At 46.7% G+C, this 8,762-nt stretch overlaps 5 non-coding genes and 2 pseudogenes across 5 annotated transcripts; all 7 read right to left on the bottom strand.

The window, feature by feature from the left end:
• Positions 1-1,892: 1,892 nt before the first annotated feature.
• LOC141235670 (U2 spliceosomal RNA) lies at positions 1,893-2,083 on the bottom strand. Its single transcript, XR_012301438.1, has one exon. It is a non-coding gene; the product is annotated as a U2 spliceosomal RNA (small nuclear RNA).
• Positions 2,084-3,198: 1,115 nt separating this feature from the next.
• LOC141235732 (U2 spliceosomal RNA) lies at positions 3,199-3,380 on the bottom strand. The gene has a single exon (XR_012301499.1). It is a non-coding gene; the product is annotated as a U2 spliceosomal RNA (small nuclear RNA).
• A 524-nt stretch (positions 3,381-3,904) lies between these two features.
• Positions 3,905-4,020, bottom strand: LOC141235798 (U2 spliceosomal RNA; annotated as a pseudogene).
• A 1,115-nt stretch (positions 4,021-5,135) lies between these two features.
• On the bottom strand, positions 5,136-5,317 carry LOC141235731 (U2 spliceosomal RNA). Its single transcript, XR_012301498.1, has one exon. It is a non-coding gene; the product is annotated as a U2 spliceosomal RNA (small nuclear RNA).
• A 524-nt stretch (positions 5,318-5,841) lies between these two features.
• Positions 5,842-5,957, bottom strand: LOC141235797 (U2 spliceosomal RNA; annotated as a pseudogene).
• Positions 5,958-7,072: 1,115 nt separating this feature from the next.
• On the bottom strand, positions 7,073-7,263 carry LOC141235669 (U2 spliceosomal RNA). Its single transcript, XR_012301437.1, has one exon. It is a non-coding gene; the product is annotated as a U2 spliceosomal RNA (small nuclear RNA).
• A 1,115-nt stretch (positions 7,264-8,378) lies between these two features.
• LOC141235668 (U2 spliceosomal RNA) lies at positions 8,379-8,569 on the bottom strand. The gene has a single exon (XR_012301436.1). It is a non-coding gene; the product is annotated as a U2 spliceosomal RNA (small nuclear RNA).
• Between the last annotated feature and the right edge of the window lie 193 nt (positions 8,570-8,762).

Raw genomic sequence — 8,762 nt, 5'->3', positions numbered from 1 at the left:
GCAGCTCTCAAAGGAATGCCCAAAGTCCATACATTTTCTGCAGAAGATAGGCATCCCTGGATAGAAGAGTCTTCCTCTCTCTCTGCCAATCAGGAAGCTCTGAGGCGGATGAATGAGTCCACCAATTCCCAAACCTTCTCTCAGCTTCACGATGAACTTGTATTTTCCGGTCCACAACCTCTCAGAGTTCATGATTTTGTGAGAAAAGTGGACCTCAGAGCAATAGTTATGCAGAAACGCAGCCACATCCTTTTCAGAGACATGCGGATTGCTCATATGAACCACCACAGACTTCTCTTCTGCCAGGCAGAGGGTCACAAAACACAGTCCTTTAAGATCTTCCTCCTGAAGTCTCAGCTTGATCTGATGGTAAAAATTCTGAGATGCCACTTCAGAGGTCAGGGTAAGCACAAAGCGTCCAGGAGCATCTTGAAGTGCCAGAATGTTCTCCCTTTTCACCTGCAGGATCTCAAGCAGGACCTTCCTCACGAAGAAAGACAGGGAGAACTTGTCACGGGCTCGCTCTTCAACTTCAATCTTGAAAGAGTTCTTGATCTTCAAGTCGCCAGCTCCAGCAGAACGGAGAGTAGCCGATGTCGCCATCGCCATATTCAGATAAGTCGATCGCCTTCTTGGTTCTCTTCAGCACGCACAACCCCTATAGCAGCAGGAGGCTTAAGACAGTAGAACTGCCGATGCCTCAAGGCCGAGGATGCGATAGGCTTTGGAGTCTTCCAGCAACAACACTTGGTCGTAGCCAAAAGGCCGAGAAGCGATAACCAGAATTGGTTTCAAACTACGGAGCCACCCAAGGATCCTGAAAAGTCCATTTGTGGAGATGAGCTCCTGGACTCCCGTTAAGAAGACATGTTGTCAACCTCTAGATCCCTTACATGCCTGCACTTCTCGGCTTGCTGCTGCTGCAATCCACGCGTTTTAGATCTGCATAACTCCACCTCTTTAAACACAGCACCTTCACCCCCTGCTGTTCCCACCCGCCTCAACACCGTTGGAAGGGAGGAGAACCAATTAAGGCGGGGGGTGGGGTGGAACGAGCAGCTGTCTACCCTTAGCAGGAGGGCTCCTGATTACATACCTCTCCTGCTGCTGCTGCTGCTGGCTGTCCAGCAGCAGACTGAAGGTGGCTGCTGCTGTGCACAGGTATATAAAGGCTCAGAGCCTATTATGACACGCGCAGCCAGCGTTCCATTGCCACATTCCATCTACTGCAGGCAGGATACCTGGCTGGCTGAATGTCGCTGAGAAGCTCACAGAGACCGCCATAAGCAACAGTTTAACAGAATGCCACAGACTAATCAACCAAACTTTTTGGGTTGGGTTCTCTTTTATAGTCTGCAGGCATTAAATGAAAGAAGTCAGTGTTCCAGCAGAAGGAGACAACGTTTCAGAAAAGGCATTGTAGCAAACCAAAAAAGAAATTTTAAGCGCAGCAGAGTAACCAGCGCACATACCTGTTAGCTCAGGTGAGTTTAAAAGGCTGCTGTTGATAACAAGGGCATTTGCTAAATAGATGGTGTGTGTGCAACAATATACTGAAAGGTCAATTATATTGTGCAGCTTATCTCACCACCTGTAGTTATTTAGGTGAAAGCTCCAAAATGCTTGCCTAACATGTCTGTTTATCCAAAAGGAAGTAAAAAGGGAGAGCTAGAAAGATAGCATTGCATCACATTACATGGCAATGCAATGCACAGTTGCTGAAGTTGAACCAAAATGAGCTTGTAATCTGGCTTCTGCAACTTTGAACATGAAAGATCCAATGAGGAGAAGAAAAGCAAAGCCAAAGAGTCCATCCCAAAATCCGACAAACAAGCAAAATGAACAAAAAACATTGAATTCAATTCTTTCTGATTTTAGAAACTGCATTAAAGAAGGGGTGCACCGGTCCTGGAGATACTGCAATACCAGGTCAATGCGTGGAGTGGACAGAGCAAGCTCTTTTTCCATCTCCCTGTTCTAAAAATCCATTTAATATATGGTCCCCAGATAGGGGACGTATCAGATATTAAACTGATAAGAACAGATACTACACTTGATCTTAGCCAAAAGGCCGAGAAGCGATAACCAGAATTGGTTTCAAACTACGGAGCCACCCAAGGATCCTGAAAAGTCCATTTGTGGAGATGAGCTCCTGGACTCCCGTTAAGAAGACATGTTGTCAACCTCTAGATCCCTTACATGCCTGCACTTTTCGGCTTGCTGCTGCTGCAATCCACGCGTTTTAGATCTGCATAACTCCACCTCTTTATACACAGCACCTTCACCCCCTGCTGTTCCCACCCGCCTCAACACCGTTGGAAGGGAGGAGAACCAATTAAGGCGGGGGGTGGGGTGGAACGAGCAGCTGTCTACCCTTAGCAGGAGGGCTCCTGATTACATACCTCTCCTGCTGCTGCTGCTGCTGGCTGTCCAGCAGCAGACTGAAGGTGGCTGCTGCTGTGCACAGGTATATAAAGGCTCAGAGCCTATTATGACACGCGCAGCCAGCGTTCCATTGCCACATTCCATCTACTGCAGGCAGGATACCTGGCTGGCTGAATGTCGCTGAGAAGCTCACAGAGACCGCCATAAGCAACAGTTTAACAGAATGCCACAGACTAATCAACCAAACTTTTTGGGTTGGGTTCTCTTTTATAGTCTGCAGGCATTAAATGAAAGAAGTCAGTGTTCCAGCAGAAGGAGACAACGTTTCAGAAAAGGCATTGTAGCAAACCAAAAAAGAAATTTTAAGCGCAGCAGAGTAACCAGCGCACATACCTGTTAGCTCAGGTGAGTTTAAAAGGCTGCTGTTGATAACAAGGGCATTTGCTAAATAGATGGTGTGTGTGCAACAATATACTGAAAGGTCAATTATATTGTGCAGCTTATCTCACCACCTGTAGTTATTTAGGTGAAAGCTCCAAAATGCTTGCCTAATATGTCTGTTTATCCAAAAGGAAGTAAAAAGGGAGAGCTAGAAAGATAGCATTGCATCACATTACATGGCAATGCAATGCACAGTTGCTGAAGTTGAACCAAAATGAGCTTGTAATCTGGCTTCTGCAACTTTGAACATGAAAAATCCAATGAGGAGAAGAAAAGCAAAGCCAAAGAGTCCATCCCAAAATCCGACAAACAAGCAAAATGAACAAAAAACATTGAATTCAATTCTTTCTGATTTTAGAAACTGCATTAAAGAAGGGGTGCACCGGTCCTGGAGATACTGCAATACCAGGTCAATGCGTGGAGTGGACAGAGCAAGCTCTTTTTCCATCTCCCTGTTCTAAAAATCCATTTAATATATGGTCCCCAGATAGGGGACGTATCAGATATTAAACTGATAAGAACAGATTTTTTGATTGAAGCTGCATCCAAGGCACTGAAAAATGTGACCGAAGTCACACCAAAACAGCGCACGAGGCGAGGATTCATGTGGACCCTTCCCGGAGGAGAGGGTCCCCAATAAACCATCCCCATCCCTCCGAGCCAGAAGGCCACAGCGAGGGTCAGGGATCTCCGATGCTCTCCCTAGCCGAAGCCGGAGAAGAGCCGTTTTCGTGCTCCCAGCTTCCATCTAGGCTGCCACCCTAGTGGAGCTGGAGCCTGTGTTGGTTTCTCAGCCCAAAGCTGACCGGACCTCCGACCGGGTTTATAAAAATTCCCCTTCCTAGCCCGGAGGCCAGGAATAGGGGGGGTTGCTCAGAAAGTATGATTGGCAAAGGTGCGGCGTGCTACGAAGCCAAGTCTTTCTGGGGTTCCCAGTCCCAGTAAGCTTGGACTCCCACCAGGGCGCCTACTCCTGGGGCACATTGCTCCAAAGCCCTCACACTTACCCAGCCTAGTGACTTTGATCCTGGAGGGCCATGTTTTCCATCAGATAACTCTATGAGCCACCTGGCGTACTAACAAGTGCACCAAACCAGTGTGTAATATGCATCAATTTACTAGGGCAGCCCAAGGACAAAACTGCCTTTTCAAAAGATACTACACTTGATCTTAGCCAAAAGGCCGAGAAGCGATAACCAGAATTGGTTTCAAACTACGGAGCCACCCAAGGATCCTGAAAAGTCCATTTGTGGAGATGAGCTCCTGGACTCCCGTTAAGAAGACATGTTGTCAACCTCTAGATCCCTTACATGCCTGCACTTTTCGGCTTGCTGCTGCTGCAATCCACGCGTTTTAGATCTGCATAACTCCACCTCTTTAAACACAGCACCTTCACCCCCTGCTGTTCCCACCCGCCTCAACACCGTTGGAAGGGAGGAGAACCAATTAAGGCGGGGGGTGGGGTGGAACGAGCAGCTGTCTACCCTTAGCAGGAGGGCTCCTGATTACATACCTCTCCTGCTGCTGCTGCTGCTGGCTGTCCAGCAGCAGACTGAAGGTGGCTGCTGCTGTGCACAGGTATATAAAGGCTCAGAGCCTATTATGACACGCGCAGCCAGCGTTCCATTGCCACATTCCATCTACTGCAGGCAGGATACCTGGCTGGCTGAATGTCGCTGAGAAGCTCACAGAGACCGCCATAAGCAACAGTTTAACAGAATGCCACAGACTAATCAACCAAACTTTTTGGGTTGGGTTCTCTTTTATAGTCTGCAGGCATTAAATGAAAGAAGTCAGTGTTCCAGCAGAAGGAGACAACGTTTCAGAAAAGGCATTGTAGCAAACCAAAAAAGAAATTTTAAGCGCAGCAGAGTAACCAGCGCACATACCTGTTAGCTCAGGTGAGTTTAAAAGGCTGCTGTTGATAACAAGGGCATTTGCTAAATAGATGGTGTGTGTGCAACAATATACTGAAAGGTCAATTATATTGTGCAGCTTATCTCACCACCTGTAGTTATTTAGGTGAAAGCTCCAAAATGCTTGCCTAATATGTCTGTTTATCCAAAAGGAAGTAAAAAGGGAGAGCTAGAAAGATAGCATTGCATCACATTACATGGCAATGCAATGCACAGTTGCTGAAGTTGAACCAAAATGAGCTTGTAATCTGGCTTCTGCAACTTTGAACATGAAAAATCCAATGAGGAGAAGAAAAGCAAAGCCAAAGAGTCCATCCCAAAATCCGACAAACAAGCAAAATGAACAAAAAACATTGAATTCAATTCTTTCTGATTTTAGAAACTGCATTAAAGAAGGGGTGCACCGGTCCTGGAGATACTGCAATACCAGGTCAATGCGTGGAGTGGACAGAGCAAGCTCTTTTTCCATCTCCCTGTTCTAAAAATCCATTTAATATATGGTCCCCAGATAGGGGACGTATCAGATATTAAACTGATAAGAACAGATTTTTTGATTGAAGCTGCATCCAAGGCACTGAAAAATGTGACCGAAGTCACACCAAAACAGCGCACGAGGCGAGGATTCATGTGGACCCTTCCCGGAGGAGAGGGTCCCCAATAAACCATCCCCATCCCTCCGAGCCAGAAGGCCACAGCGAGGGTCAGGGATCTCCGATGCTCTCCCTAGCCGAAGCCGGAGAAGAGCCGTTTTCGTGCTCCCAGCTTCCATCTAGGCTGCCACCCTAGTGGAGCTGGAGCCTGTGTTGGTTTCTCAGCCCAAAGCTGACCGGACCTCCGACCGGGTTTATAAAAATTCCCCTTCCTAGCCCGGAGGCCAGGAATAGGGGGGGTTGCTCAGAAAGTATGATTGGCAAAGGTGCGGCGTGCTACGAAGCCAAGTCTTTCTGGGGTTCCCAGTCCCAGTAAGCTTGGACTCCCACCAGGGCGCCTACTCCTGGGGCACATTGCTCCAAAGCCCTCACACTTACCCAGCCTAGTGACTTTGATCCTGGAGGGCCATGTTTTCCATCAGATAACTCTATGAGCCACCTGGCGTACTAACAAGTGCACCAAACCAGTGTGTAATATGCATCAATTTACTAGGGCAGCCCAAGGACAAAACTGCCTTTTCAAAAGATACTACACTTGATCTTAGCCAAAAGGCCGAGAAGCGATAACCAGAATTGGTTTCAAACTACGGAGCCACCCAAGGATCCTGAAAAGTCCATTTGTGGAGATGAGCTCCTGGACTCCCGTTAAGAAGACATGTTGTCAACCTCTAGATCCCTTACATGCCTGCACTTTTCGGCTTGCTGCTGCTGCAATCCACGCGTTTTAGATCTGCATAACTCCACCTCTTTAAACACAGCACCTTCACCCCCTGCTGTTCCCACCCGCCTCAACACCGTTGGAAGGGAGGAGAACCAATTAAGGCGGGGGGTGGGGTGGAACGAGCAGCTGTCTACCCTTAGCAGGAGGGCTCCTGATTACATAGCTCTCCTGCTGCTGCTGCTGCTGGCTGTCCAGCAGCAGACTGAAGGTGGCTGCTGCTGTGCACAGGTATATAAAGGCTCAGAGCCTATTATGACACGCGCAGCCAGCGTTCCATTGCCACATTCCATCTACTGCAGGCAGGATACCTGGCTGGCTGAATGTCGCTGAGAAGCTCACAGAGACCGCCATAAGCAACAGTTTAACAGAATGCCACAGACTAATCAACCAAACTTTTTGGGTTGGGTTCTCTTTTATAGTCTGCAGGCATTAAATGAAAGAAGTCAGTGTTCCAGCAGAAGGAGACAACGTTTCAGAAAAGGCATTGTAGCAAACCAAAAAAGAAATTTTAAGCGCAGCAGAGTAACCAGCGCACATACCTGTTAGCTCAGGTGAGTTTAAAAGGCTGCTGTTGATAACAAGGGCATTTGCTAAATAGATGGTGTGTGTGCAACAATATACTGAAAGGTCAATTATATTGTGCAGCTTATCTCACCACCTGTAGTTATTTAGGTGAAAGCTCCAAAATGCTTGCCTAATATGTCTGTTTATCCAAAAGGAAGTAAAAAGGGAGAGCTAGAAAGATAGCATTGCATCACATTACATGGCAATGCAATGCACAGTTGCTGAAGTTGAACCAAAATGAGCTTGTAATCTGGCTTCTGCAACTTTGAACATGAAAAATCCAATGAGGAGAAGAAAAGCAAAGCCAAAGAGTCCATCCCAAAATCCGACAAACAAGCAAAATGAACAAAAAACATTGAATTCAATTCTTTCTGATTTTAGAAACTGCATTAAAGAAGGGGTGCACCGGTCCTGGAGATACTGCAATACCAGGTCAATGCGTGGAGTGGACAGAGCAAGCTCTTTTTCCATCTCCCTGTTCTAAAAATCCATTTAATATATGGTCCCCAGATAGGGGACGTATCAGATATTAAACTGATAAGAACAGATACTACACTTGATCTTAGCCAAAAGGCCGAGAAGCGATAACCAGAATTGGTTTCAAACTACGGAGCCACCCAAGGATCCTGAAAAGTCCATTTGTGGAGATGAGCTCCTGGACTCCCGTTAAGAAGACATGTTGTCAACCTCTAGATCCCTTACATGCCTGCACTTTTCGGCTTGCTGCTGCTGCAATCCACGCGTTTTAGATCTGCATAACTCCACCTCTTTAAACACAGCACCTTCACCCCCTGCTGTTCCCACCCGCCTCAACACCGTTGGAAGGGAGGAGAACCAATTAAGGCGGGGGGTGGGGTGGAACGAGCAGCTGTCTACCCTTAGCAGGAGGGCTCCTGATTACATACCTCTCCTGCTGCTGCTGCTGCTGGCTGTCCAGCAGCAGACTGAAGGTGGCTGCTGCTGTGCACAGGTATATAAAGGCTCAGAGCCTATTATGACACGCGCAGCCAGCGTTCCATTGCCACATTCCATCTACTGCAGGCAGGATACCTGGCTGGCTGAATGTCGCTGAGAAGCTCACAGAGACCGCCATAAGCAACAGTTTAACAGAATGCCACAGACTAATCAACCAAACTTTTTGGGTTGGGTTCTCTTTTATAGTCTGCAGGCATTAAATGAAAGAAGTCAGTGTTCCAGCAGAAGGAGACAACGTTTCAGAAAAGGCATTGTAGCAAACCAAAAAAGAAATTTTAAGCGCAGCAGAGTAACCAGCGCACATACCTGTTAGCTCAGGTGAGTTTAAAAGGCTGCTGTTGATAACAAGGGCATTTGCTAAATAGATGGTGTGTGTGCAACAATATACTGAAAGGTCAATTATATTGTGCAGCTTATCTCACCACCTGTAGTTATTTAGGTGAAAGCTCCAAAATGCTTGCCTAATATGTCTGTTTATCCAAAAGGAAGTAAAAAGGGAGAGCTAGAAAGATAGCATTGCATCACATTACATGGCAATGCAATGCACAGTTGCTGAAGTTGAACCAAAATGAGCTTGTAATCTGGCTTCTGCAACTTTGAACATGAAAAATCCAATGAGGAGAAGAAAAGCAAAGCCAAAGAGTCCATCCCAAAATCCGACAAACAAGCAAAATGAACAAAAAACATTGAATTCAATTCTTTCTGATTTTAGAAACTGCATTAAAGAAGGGGTGCACCGGTCCTGGAGATACTGCAATACCAGGTCAATGCGTGGAGTGGACAGAGCAAGCTCTTTTTCCATCTCCCTGTTCTAAAAATCCATTTAATATATGGTCCCCAGATAGGGGACGTATCAGATATTAAACTGATAAGAACAGATACTACACTTGATCTTAGCCAAAAGGCCGAGAAGCGATAACCAGAATTGGTTTCAAACTACGGAGCCACCCAAGGATCCTGAAAAGTCCATTTGTGGAGATGAGCTCCTGGACTCCCGTTAAGAAGACATGTTGTCAACCTCTAGATCCCTTACATGCCTGCACTTTTCGGCTTGCTGCTGCTGCAATCCACGCGTTTTAGATCTGCATAACTCCACCTCTTTAAACACAG

Source organism: Phyllobates terribilis, unplaced genomic scaffold (assembly GCF_046119375.1).
Source record: "Phyllobates terribilis strain yellow unplaced genomic scaffold, ASM4611937v1 Scaffold_682__1_contigs__length_827410, whole genome shotgun sequence".
Classification (NCBI taxonomy): Eukaryota; Metazoa; Chordata; class Amphibia; order Anura; family Dendrobatidae; genus Phyllobates; species Phyllobates terribilis.
The sequence above is the reverse complement of the archived record's forward strand: the minus strand, read 5'-3'. Positions and strand labels throughout refer to the sequence as shown.